We start from the raw sequence: 13,317 nt of genomic DNA on the forward strand, positions 1-13,317 counted from the left end.
TGAGTGACTAACACTTTCAGGGAGTTAAAACACTGACACTGAATTACCAATTGTAGAAGTACAGAAATAAGAGTTTTGCTCTCAGAAAAGAGGGTGGTGGGTTCTTTAAAAAAAAGGAAAGGAATATTTTTTTAACATGTCGTAAACAGTCATTTGAAAACTGCCCCAGAACAAATTGGAAGCCAGGACAATTCCCAGGCATTCACTTGTTAGAGCTGGAAGCCACATGCACACACACACACTGCATTCTTTCCACATACATATTTACACACAATATACATAAAGAATGACCTCCTTTCCCGCTCCGCCCTTCCACTGCCTGCAATGGTAACATTTACTGGAGATTTTATTACAAAAGCCACAAAATGAAATTCTAATCAATAAGAGTTTGCAGGATGGTGGAAAAAAAAAAAAAGAATTGAATACATTCATAGGTAAAAGATGTTATTATCTCAGTTCAGTAACTATGAAAGAGAAATAGATGAAAAAATCTGGGTTTTATATTAAAAACCGGCACAGCTGTAGAGTTACATAATAAAGTATTGCCTGTATCCATGGAAATGGAGAGTAATTGATGCACCACAAGTTATTTTTATAAACCCAAACAAAAAAATTCCATCAGAAATGTCTTTCCCCGTTTTGGGGGCATTGTATATTTTGTATCTGTACATAATGCACACATTGAGAGTGTGAATGCACTCATTATTGATCAGCCGTGTTGAATAGGGCATGCTGCTTTCCCTGAATATTCAAGATTAGAATCCTGCGGCCTAGCTCCCACTCCTTCTTCAAAGACTTCCTCTGAATAAATCGTGCAGTGCTTTAAAATTCAGGCAGTTCCAACTCAGGGGAATAAAGGAGCTCATTCCTGGGGCTGGAGGTGTAGAAGGGAGCAAGTTTGGAAGATGGAGATTCTGCAAAACTCATACTCTTGACTCCCGTGAAGTACTGGCTAGTGGCTCGCCCCACTTCTCTCCCCCAAAACATCCACACAGCGCTCAGCACAGAGCCAGTCCTCCAAAAAAGCCAGGATGCACAGCCCATTGCTGTTTCCCTAATTAAAATACAGATTCCAGGGGACTTCCCTGGTGGTCCAGTGGCTAAGAATCTTCCTTCTGATGCTGGGGACGCAGGTTCTATCTCTGGTCAGGGAACTAAAATCGAACACACTGTCGGGCAACTGGACAGCCCACGGGCTCCAACTACTGAGCCTGTGCCCTCTAGAGCGCATGCTCGGAAGTAGAAGGCGCCTCCCCCCAACATGCAGATAGCCGGTGTGCGACATCGAAGAGCTGGTGTGTTGCAGTGACGACGCAGCACAGACAAAATTTTAAAAATAATAATAAAAATTTAAAATACAGATTCCAGGACTGCCTCTTTAACCCATGCATTGGATTCTTCAGAGGAGAGACCGATAAATCTGTAAAATCTATATGCCTTCCCAAGGTAAGTTGTCAGGCAAATTGGAGAAACATAAATACAAGACTGGCTAAAAAAAAAAAAAATACAAGACTGGCTTCACAGGTGTGTGAGACATGCAGCTTGCACGGAGCTCTGAGCTCAGCGCAGGTCCTTGTTCCCTGTTTACTGCACTGCTATCTTCCCCTTGAAACTCTTCATAATTTTTAGAAATCCCACCTTATCCTTGAAGCCATTCACAATCCCCCTTCCATGCAAGGCTGTGCTAACCTTCAATCCAGGCCACTTATTAACATGCACGTGTTCTGACTTCATCGTGAGCTCCCTTTTCCTGCGTGCTTAGTGAACTTTCAAGTCATCTGCAAGCTCCTTGCGATTATAGGCTTTGCCAAATTCGATCTCTTTTCATGGGCTCAGCACACCCATGCCCACAGTCACCAGATTGGAAGTGTAGAGATCCCCACCCCCACGGGGCAATTCCAGAATTATCCCATTGTCCTATCTCCACTTCTAGAATACTCAGACTCAGCTTCTCACATCCTCACTGGACCTCCTCTTATACTTACTTTTCTTGACCCACATCTTCCTTGCCTTTAAACCTTTGTCCCTTATACATCACACTAACAAACAGAGTGGCCACACCTAGGCTCTCTATGTATTTTTCTCTCTTCCGCCTATCAGAGGACACTATCAGACAGCATGAGCTAGCTCTTAGTCACATGGAGTGCCCCTCAGTCCCTGGCAAAGTGCCTTGTGCATTGTAGGGTCTCCAAACTGATGTCAGAGTATTAATTCTAATGTGTTCAATGTCAGAGTATTAACGTAAAGAAGGAAGACGGTATGGAAAGTGTTCTTCACAATAAGATTGGAAATGCTTTCTCTGTGTAGACATCACCTCTCTGACAAGGGTCTATTTATGCTTGGAAAATTAAGACATGGTCTACCCTGGTCTCTTCATGCATATTGTGAAATAGCATTATTGAGAGAGAGAGATGGAGTTCAGAGTGTGTTCCAGTCGACAAAGGAAGAAATTCCAGCTCATCATAAAATATGAGTTTGGAATTGTTGTTGTTATTTCCACAAAATAGAAGCTCCCAAATTCTAGATGAGCAAACATTTCCTGGAAAACCAGCACTCAACAAAACAAAACCAAACCCTGATTTGTTGTGTTGGTCAATTTCTATGGAGTAAATATCCCCACCACAGCCAATTTCAAGCTACCCTGGGTTTTACAATTGACTTGCAAAATTTCCAAGCTTGCATAAATCAGGACAAGCCAATTCCAGCACCCCATTTTGCAAACCACTCTCCCTGGTGCTGTGAAAGATACAAGCCCCTTTCCCTGACCTCAGTAAGCCTATAATCTAGTGGAGACCAGACATACTCACTTTGATAAATTGCTTTATTTTTCCTAGAGAAATATGCATAAGCCTTGGTACTGAATGTTTACTGATATTTGGAGCCCATCAGGGTATATGCAATGAGTTTCCCAAAGATTTGATTCTCAGAGATTGATAGGCTGCCAATTTGTAACAATGCAGCTATAATATTATCTACTTTAAATGTTCTACCTTATTACATTCTCAAAACCCGCATTCTAATAGAGTTCTTGGGTAATTGTTTTTCAACATGAAGGCATTTGTGCTAGACACAACTAGTCTTTCAAGACATTTAAAGACCATTAGCAAAAAAAAAAAAAAAAAATTCCCACTCCAACAGAAATTCTTTTGATGGAACAAGATAAATTCCTCTATTTGCTCTCAGATTTTGCATTATTTATGAACAATTCACATAGGGAGGGGGCAGCAAATAGAGATGAAAGCATGTTTCAGGAACACACGCTGATGTCATGTACCGCACATACTGAAAATACTCCTCTGTTCCTTAGTCAGACGTGTAAAATGACATCTGTGGTGACACAGCTCACTCAGTACCGAAACTAGTAAAGAACCTGCGGAGATTTCTGTCCCCATAATGGGTGAAGTCTTTAGGATTTGGGTTTGTCTTGCAAGCAAATTTTAGGAGAAAAACCAAGACTAAACATCAGAATGAGAAGAGGTTTCCTTTAGCAAGTTTCCTTAAGATCGAGCCGTTCTCTGATGACGAATCCTATAAAGGCAGAGGTCCCCAACCTCCGGGGTCTGATTCCTGATGATCTGAGGTGGACCTGATGTAATAATAATAGAAGTAAAGTGCACAATAAATGTGATGCACTCGAATCATCCCGAAACCATCCACCACCACCACCACCCCCACCGAATGGAAAAATAATTGCTGTTGTTGTTCAGTTACTAAGTTGTGTCCAACTCTGCGACCCCATGAACTTTAGCAAGCCAGACTTCCCCATCCTTCACTGTCTCCCAGAGTTTGCTCAAACTCATGTCCACTGAGTCAGATAGAGGTTCATAACATGGTACAAGAGATGGTGACCAAAACCATCCCAGAGAAAAAGAAATGCAAGCAAGTAAAATGGTTGTCTGAGGAGGCTTTACAAATAGCTAAGAAAAGAAGAGAAGCAAAAGGCAAAGGAGAAAAGTAGAGATATACCCAGCTGAATCCAGAGTTTCAGAGAATAGCAAGGAGAGATAAGAGAACCTTCTTTTTTTTTTTTTCATTTATTTTTATTAGTTGGAGGCTAATTACTTTACAATATTGTAGTGGGTTTTGTCATACATTGACATGAATCAGCCATGGAGTTACATGTATTGCCCATCCCGATCCCCCCTCCCACCTCCCTCTCCACCCAATTCCTCTGGGTCTTCCCAGTGCACCAGGCCCGAGCACTTGTCTCATGCATCCAACCAGGGCTGGTGATCTGTTTCACTATAGATAATATACATGTTTCGATGCTGTTCTCTCGAAACATCCCACCCTCGCCTTCTCCCATAGAGTCCAAAAGTCTGTTCTATACATCTGTGTCTCTTTTTCGGTTTTGCATATAGGGTTATCATTACCATCTTTCTAAATTCCATATATATGTGTGTTAGTATGCTGTAATGGTCTTTATTTTTCTGGCTTACTTCACTCTGTATAATGGGCTCCAGTTTCATCCATCTCATTAGAACTGATTCAAATGAATTCTTTTTAATGGCTGAGTAATATTCCATGGTGTATATGTACCACAGCTTCCTTATCCATTCATCCGCTGATGGGCATCTAGGTTGCTTCCATGTCCTGGCTATTATAAACAGTGCTGCGATGAACATTGGGGTGCACGTGTCTCTTTCCGATCTGGTTTCCTCGGTGTGTATGCCCAGAAGTGGTATTGCTGGGTCATATGGCAGTTCTATTTCCAGTCTTTTAAGAAATCTCCACACTGTTAAGAGAACCTTCTTAAATGAACAGTGCAAAGAAATAGAGGAAAACAATAGAATGGGGAAGACTAGGGATTTCTTCAAGAACATTGGAGATACCAAGGGAACAATTCATGCAAAGATGAGCACAATAAAGGACAGAAATGGTCCTAAAAGGACCTAAAAGAGGCAAAATAGATTAAGAGATGGCAAGAATATACAGAAGAACTGTACAAAAAAAGTCTTAATGACCCAGATAACCATGATGTAGTAGTTACTCACTTAGAGCCAGACATCCTGAAGTGTGAAGTCAAGGGGACCTTGGGAAGCATTACTAAGAACAAAGCTAGTGGAGGTGATGGAATTCCAGCTGAGCTATTGAAAATCCTAAAAGATGATGCTGTTAAAGTGGAAAAATTATCTTCTGCAAAACCAGTGCCTGGTGCCAAGAAAGTTGGGGCCCACTGCATAAGGATTCAAAGTTCTAAACAATGAAAGTGAGAGAATGTCATGTTCAGTGGAGTTCATTTTGAATTTGGCTACTATTTTTTTCTTTCAAACTGTGCTCATTTTTTTTTTCTTTCATGGTGTGGCCATAAAGCTCTCTCCCTCTCTCTCTCTCTCTCTCAGCTTCTGCATCTCTTTCCAACTGGGAATTGCATTCTTCTGTGACCCTAGAACTTCTATAACTTCTATCTATCTCCATCCAAGACATGCCTCCCACAGCCTTTAGTATCACCCTGGGAAAGCAAGCAAGTCCACAAGGCTTTGTTGCCAGACGTCTGTGCATGGATTCAAGTTCCTTCTCCATCTTCCCTCTGTCTGCTGCATTCCACTAGCTAAGTACATTGGGTAAATTTCTCAGCCTTCTGAAGTCTTCCCATCTCTCAAATGGGTACATTGTAGTTCATAATAAATGTTTTTAATTATCCAGCTCAAACGCATTCATGAAGGTTAGTGTAATCTTGCCAGCCACAGGAAAACTCACCCACATCTTGTTTTTCAATAGACTCCGCTAGGTAAGTACTTCATCATCCTCACCAAACTGAGCCTACTCGAGGCAGCCTCCATTCATATTCATTCATCACAGTCACCTTTGAGTGCCGACCAATGCTGGGACAACGCAATAGTGCTTTGTATGCTGGAACATCCTTAAGGAGATGTAGCATGTCTTTCTCACTGCTCTGTGCTTCCGCATAGTGCTAACAAACGTGACACCTGCAAGAAGTATTTGTTAGATGAAGAAAAAGCATCGAAGTAATAGCTTAATTAATACAGTTTGTAAGAAATGATGCATAAATCAATGGTGGCCCATTGCAAGTTCTTGAAAGTTCTTGTGCACCGTCATATGCCTTGTGTTTAGTATGATCATGCTCAGTAAATGATTAGCAAGTGAATTGATCAATGGATAAGCCAGAAGCCTTGTATCTCCTATTGCTCTATGGAAGGCAACTTGAACTCCCAAAATACCTCCAGAAAGTGAGAGTTCAGTTCAGTTTAGTTCAGTCGCTCAGTCGTGTCAGTCTCTTTGCAACCTCATGACCTGCAGCACACAAGGCCTCCCTGTCTATCACCAAATCTCAGAGTTTACTAAACTCATGTCCATTGAATCAGTGACGCCATCTAACCATCTCATCCTCTGTTGTCCCCTCCTCCTCCTGCCTTCAATCTTTCCCAGCATCAGGGTCTTTTCAAATGAATCAGTTCTTCACATCAGGTGGCCAAAATATTGGAGTTTCAGCTTCAACATCAGTCCTTCCAATGAATATCTAGGACTGATTTCCTTTAGGATAGACTGGTTGGATCTCCTTGCTATCCAAGGGACTCTCAAGAATCTTCTCCAACTCCGCAGTTCAAAAGCATCAACTCTTTGGCACTCAGCTTTCTGTTTAGTCCAACTCTCACATCCATACATGACTAATGGAAAAATCATAGCTTTGACTAAACTGACCTTTGCTGGCAAAGTAATGTCTCTGCCTTTTAATATGCTGTCTAGGTTGGTCATAACTTTTCTTCAAAGGAGCAAGCATCCTTTAATTTTATGGCTGCATCACCATCTGCAGTGATTTTGCAGCCCAAGAAAATAAAGTCTGTCAATGTTTCCACTGTTTCCCCATCTATTTGCCATGATAGGACCAGATGCCATGATCTTAGTCTTCTGGATGTTGAGTTTTAAGCCAACTTTTTCATTCTCCTCTTTCACTTTCATCAAGAGGCTCTTTAGTTCTTCTTCACTTTCTGCCATAAGTGTGGTGTCTTCTGCATATCTGAGGTTATTGATATTTCTCCTGGCAATCATGATTCCAGCTTGTGCTTCATCCACTCCAACGTTTCTCATGATGTACTCTGCATATAAGTTAAAGAAGCAGCGTGACAATATACAGCCTTGACATACTCCTTTCCCGATCTGGAACCAGTCTGTTCTTCCATGTCCAGTTCTAACTGTTGCTTCCTGACCTGCACACAGATTTCTCAGGGGACAGGTCAGGTGGTCTGGTGTTCCCATCTCTTGAAGATTTTCCACAGTTTGTGGTGATCCACACAGTCAAAGGCTTTGGCACAGTCAGTAAAGCAGAAGTAGATGTTTTTCTGGAACTCTCTTGCTTTTTCAATGATCCAACAGATGTTGGCAATTTGATCTCTGGTTCCTCTGCCTTTTCTAAATCCAGCTTGAACATCTGGAAGTTCCTGGTTCACGTACTCTTGAAGCCTGGCTTGGAGAATTTTGAGCATTACTTTACTAGCATGTGAGATGAGTGCAACTGTGCAATAGTTTGAGCATTCTTTGGCATTGCCTTTCTTTGGGATTGGAATGAAAATTGATCTTTTCCAGTCCTGTGGCGACTGCTGAGTTTTCCAAATTTGCTGACATAGTGAGTACAGCACTTTCACAGCATCATCTTTTAGGATTTGAAATAGCTCAACTGGAATTCCATCACCTCCACTAGCTTTGTTCATAGTGATGCTTTCTAAGGCCCACTTGACTTTGCATTCCAGGATATCTGGCTCTAGGTGAGTGATCACACCATTATGGTTCTCTGGGTCATCAAGATCTTTTTTGTATAGTTCTTCTGTGTATTCTTGCCACCTCTTCTTCTGCTTATGTGAGGTTCATACCATTTCTGTTCTTTATTGTGCCCATCTTTGCATGAAATGTTGCCTTGGTATCTCTAATTTTCTTGAAGAGACCTCTTGTCTTTTCCATTCTATTTTTTCCCTCTATTTCTTTGCATTGATCACTGAGGAAGGTTTTCTTATCTCTCCTTGCTATTCTTTGGAACTCTGCATTCAAATGGGTATATCTTTCCTTTCCTCCTTTGCCTTTAGCTTTTCTTCTTTTCTCAGCTATTTGTAAGGCCTCCTCAGACAACTGTTTTGCCTTTTTGTATTTCATTTTCTTGGGGTCTTGATCACTGCCTCCTGTATAATGTCATGAACCTCCGTCCATAGTTCTTCAGGCACTCTGTCTATCAGATCTAATCCCTTGAATCTATTTCTCACTTCTACTGTATAGTCATAACAGATTTGATTTAGGTCATACCTGGATGGTCTAGTGGTTTTCCCTACTTTCTTCAATTTAAATCTGAATTTGGCAATAAGGAGTTCATGATCTGAACCACAGTCAGCTCCTAGTCTTGTTTTTGCTGACTGTATAGAACTTCTCCATCTTTGGCTGCAAAGAATATAATCAATCTGATTTTGATATTGACCATCTGGTGATGTCCATGTGTAGAGTCTTCTCTTGTGTTGTTGGAAGAGGGTGTTTGCTATGACTAGTGTGTTCTCTTGGCAAAACTCTGTTAGGCTTTGCCCTGCTTTATTTTGTACTTCAAGGCCAAATTTGCCTGTTACTCCAGATGTTTCTTGATGTCCTATTTTTGTGTTCCAGTCCCCTATAATAAAAAGGACATCTTTTTTGGGTATTGGTTCTAGAAGGTCTTCATAGAACCATTCAGCTTCTTAACATCTTGCTATTAGAATCAATGGGACATAGATCACACAAAAACAGATGAGTGTTTCCTAAATCAGTGATTCCCAACCAGGACAATTTTGCTTTCTAGAGGATATTTAGCAATGTCTGGAAATATTTTTTGTTATCATATTGGGAGATTGCTGAGGGTGTGTGCTAAGTTGCTTCAGTTGTGTCCAACTCTTTGGGACCCTATGGACTGTAACCCACCAAGCTCCTCTGTCTATGGGATTCTCCAGGCAAGAATACTGGAGTGGGTTGCCATGCCCTCCTACAAAGTTTCTTCCAGAGCCAGGGATCAATCCAGGTGATCTTATGTCTCTTATGTCTCCTGCACTGGCGGCAGTCTTTACCACTAGTGCCTCCTGAGAAGCCCAGGGGGATTGCTACTGGTGTCTAATGGGTAGAGAATAGTGATGCTATCAACATCCTACAGTGCATAGGACAGTCACCTTAACAGGGAAATATATTGCCTCAAATGTCAATAATGTAGCAGCTGAGAAACACTGCTGTGAATGATCAGCTATGGGCAGATTTTTTTTCATAGCAACATATGAATGTGTGAATCAAAATGATTGAAACTTTATCATGCCTGCCTCATTCACAGAATCACAGAAAGTCAGGGTTGAAGGGGACGCTAGAGATGATCAAATCCAAACTTCTCATTTTACAGTGGGGACCATGCAAGTCCAGAAAGAGAAGCGAAGGCTCCAAGCTACACAGCTGGTAATTGGGCCAACCCAGGGCAGGAAGCCAGGGTTCCACTGCCCAGGTCCTTCTCAAGGCATTTCCTTCTCCTTTTCCAATGTGTCAGCAGTGGAACCTCCTTTTAACTCTCCCCTGCAGGCTCAGCCCCAGCCCAGAAGCTGCAGTCCATTTATTCCTGGATTAAAGCACTATCTCCCCAAGTCCCTTTATTCACATCCTACGATGATGACTTTTACTGTATCTATGAATCCCCAATGGGCTTCCCTGGTGGCTCAGTGGTAAAGAATTCACCTGCCAATGCAGGAGGCATGGGCTCAATCCCTGGGTTGGGAAAATCCCCTGGAGAAGGAAATGGCTCCAGTATTCTTGCCTGGGAAATGCCATGGACAGAGGAGCCTGGTGTGCTACAGTCCCTGGGATCTCAAAAGAGTCAGACACAACTGTTTAGTGACTAAACAACAACAACATGAACCACCAGTTCTGTTATTTATATAATATTTTCATTTAAATGGACACTAACGGACTTCCCCAGTGGTCCAGTGGTTAAGCATCTGCCTGCTAATGCGGGGGACACGGGTTCGACCCTTGGTCTGGGAAGACTCCACATGCAACTGGGCAACTAGGCCAATGTCCCTCAACTACTGAGCCCACCCGCTAGAGCTCGTGGTGCAACAAGAAAAGCTGCCACTGCAATGAGAAGCCCGCTCGCCTCAACTAGAGAAAGCCCACGTGCAGCAACGGAGATGCTGTGCAGCCAGAAATGGGTAAGTAAGCAAAGAGAAATCATAAAAACAAATGGACACTGTCTTTTTTCTTGGAAAAAAGTTTAATAAGAAAGTCTTTCATCAGCACGGTGAGTAAAAGCTGGCTCCATTTGCCGTAATTAAAGGGACCTAAAAATCGGCACAACACGAACAAAAATGTTGGCCATCGCTAGGTGGACCCTGTTGCACCTGCAAGTCTCTAAGTCTGAGACCCTTTGTTAAAGAGGGAGATTTGCAAACCTAGCAGGTGTTAAGGACATGTGGGTAGCAAACAGAGGCTTTCTCCTTAATATAATGAAAGGTGTTAGAAAAGAAAAGGGAATGCTTTTCTCATCATTTGCTTCAATATTATTTGTCACTGTGCCCAGGTACACTTTAAAATCATCTTGTCTTCCCTCAGCAATGTTTTTATTTGGGGAAATATTGGAGTCCAAGAACAAGAGTGACCAACATCACTTCTGCCCTCTTTGATATGTTTCCTCTTTTGTCTCCCAGACTGAAAGAATAAGGGCATCCTGAGTTTTTCTGTGTTCCCAGGCCAAGTACAATAAACTAGGAAAATGCAAGAGTGACTCAATGAGAAATTCTTCGCTGCATTGCCACCTTTCACGGGATATATTTCAGGAGGTAGAAGGGGGTATCAGGAGAGCTCTAAGATGATCTTCAGTAACATTTACCTTTATGTCATCACCTCCCCTTTGACTGTGGGTTGAATCTGTGAATATGACTCTGTGATTATTACAGTCCATTGTACATAGCTATTGATGACCCTGGGTGGGCCAGATGTAGTCGTGTGAGTGCTGATGACCTAGTCATCAGAGTTGTCTTCAGCTGGTTGCAGAAATGAGCTGGCCTGGAAGAAAACAAGCACCTGTGTTGAAAATTACTCATGGGGATCATGTGGCCAAGGAACTGGTGGGGGCAGACTGGAAGCCGACAGCAGTTCCCAGCTGGCAACTAACAGGAAAATGGCACCTCAGTCCTTCATCCACAAAGCAATGAATTCAGCCAACAACCTCATAAGAGGACCCCAAGCCCAACTTCTGAGCTCCAGAAACTGTGAGAGAGTCACTTTATGTCATTTTAAGCTGCTAAGTTTGTAGAACTTTGTTGTCTTGCAAGAGAAAACTAATATAAAGGAAAACAAAGATGAATATAGAGGATTCCTGGCCCCAGGGAACTTACACTCTAGTCCTAGAGATAAGATACACATAGAGGCAATTTAAATATTAATCAGGGTATATAAGTTTATGTCTGAGAAAGACACAAGTAAAGTGAAGAAGGAAGTGTGGCAGAGAAAAATCAGAGAACACTTCATGAAAGAGGTGACATTTGCACAGGCCTGAAAATTCCAAGAGAATTTCTGCAAGCAGAGAGCTGGGCCCAGTACAAGGATCCATGGGACTGACTGACTTCCAGCTTGGCCTTGCCCGTGCAGCTATAGAGTGGACAGGCCTTGGGTTCAGAATTGTCTAGTTTCAGTCCTGGTTTTACCAGTTACCAGCTGCACAACAAAATAAAACTCTCAGATCCTCAAGGTCCCCGTCTAGGAAAGAGGGGTAATAATAACAGTGTCTGCTTACGGTAGTAGCAGTTGTTTAGCTGCTAAGTCATGTCTGACTCTTTTGTGACCCTATGGACTGTAGCCCACCAGGCTCCTCTGTCCATGGTATTTTTCTGGGCAAGAATACTGGAGTGGGTTTATCATTTGCTTCTCCAGGAGATCTTCCTGACCCAGAGATCGAAATCTCATCTCCTTCATTAGCAGGCAGATTCTTTACCACTGAGTCACCTGGGAAGCCACTTATTGTAGACAGAGTCACAAAGCCAGAAAATGGCAGAACCTTCTTCCCCTGCTCATGCTAAGTCCACACGTGCACCCACCTATGTGGATTTGAAGCTTCTGAGGTTGAACACCTTCCTTTGGCTGAGGCTGCTTGCATCATTTGTAGGGCCCAGGGCAGGACTTCAAATAGAAGCCCACACACCATATGTCTAGGTATTTACAAGCTATAAATCAAGCTAAAAGCTGTTAAATAAGTGCCATCCTCCCACTTTGGCAACTATACCTTCATAATGACAATATTTTATTTTAATTTTTTTTTTAAAGCTTGGCTTCTGCTGTGCTATGTTTAGTCACTCAGTCATGTCCGACTCTTTGCTACCCCATGGACTGTAGCCCGCCAGGCTCCTGTGTCCATGGATTCTCCAGGCAAGAACACTGGAGTGGGTTGCCATACTCTCCTCCAGTGGATCTTCCCAAACCAGGGATCGAACCCAGGTCTCCCGCATTGCAGGCGGATTCTTTACCATCTGAACCACCAGAGAAGCCCAAGAATACAAGAGTGGGTAGCCTATCCCTTCTCCAGGGAATCTTCCTGACTAAGGAATCAAACCAGGGTCTCGTGCATTACAGGCAGATTCTTTACCAGCTGAGCTGCCAGGGAAACCCCGGCTTCTGATGCCTTGCTTCAATTCGGGACACCTCTGAAGGGCCATCCCAGCCCCAGTGTTCCCTGTAGGAACCAAGGCCTCACTTGTCACCATACTGAGGACCAGCTTCTCCTTCTGCCTACCTCTTCCTGGCCCCCATAGGGCCATGTCCTGAGAACACACACTAGGAAACTTCTGCATGCAAATCTGTTCCCAGGAGACCCTGTCCAAGACAACCAGCCTCTTGCGTCTAATCAGGTGAGGACATGAAATCTTCCACCTGTAGAATTTCTCCCTCAGGGGCCTTCTAATCTGCAGTTTTGGCCACTAAACCCATCACCCTAACACATGCAGGTCCACACCTGGTGGCTTCAAAGCCCAGAGCCATGGTTATGAAGGAAAAATTGTTGCCTTTGCCTCTTTATTAAAGCAAAGCAGCGCATCCTCCTTTGGCAGTTTGCCACACGAACACTGCCCCTGGGGAGGACCAGCTCTATGTGCCGATTACATTCGGCATTAAAAAAAAAAAAGAAAAAATTTCATTATGTGCAAAGAGAGAGTCCATGTGTCACTTATTGGCCAGGTTTGTTTGGGACTTTATTATCATCTGCATCACTGTAGCCTATTATTCCTCAGCAGATTGGACAAGTTTCAAGGTTAATAAAAACGTTCTGGCAAATTGTTATTTTGAAAGTGATTGAAGGAAATGTCCCACTCGAAGCATATGTTT

The sequence above is a fragment of the Cervus elaphus genome, chromosome 4, assembly GCF_910594005.1.
Source record: "Cervus elaphus chromosome 4, mCerEla1.1, whole genome shotgun sequence".
Lineage (NCBI taxonomy): Eukaryota > Metazoa > Chordata > Mammalia > Artiodactyla > Cervidae > Cervus > Cervus elaphus.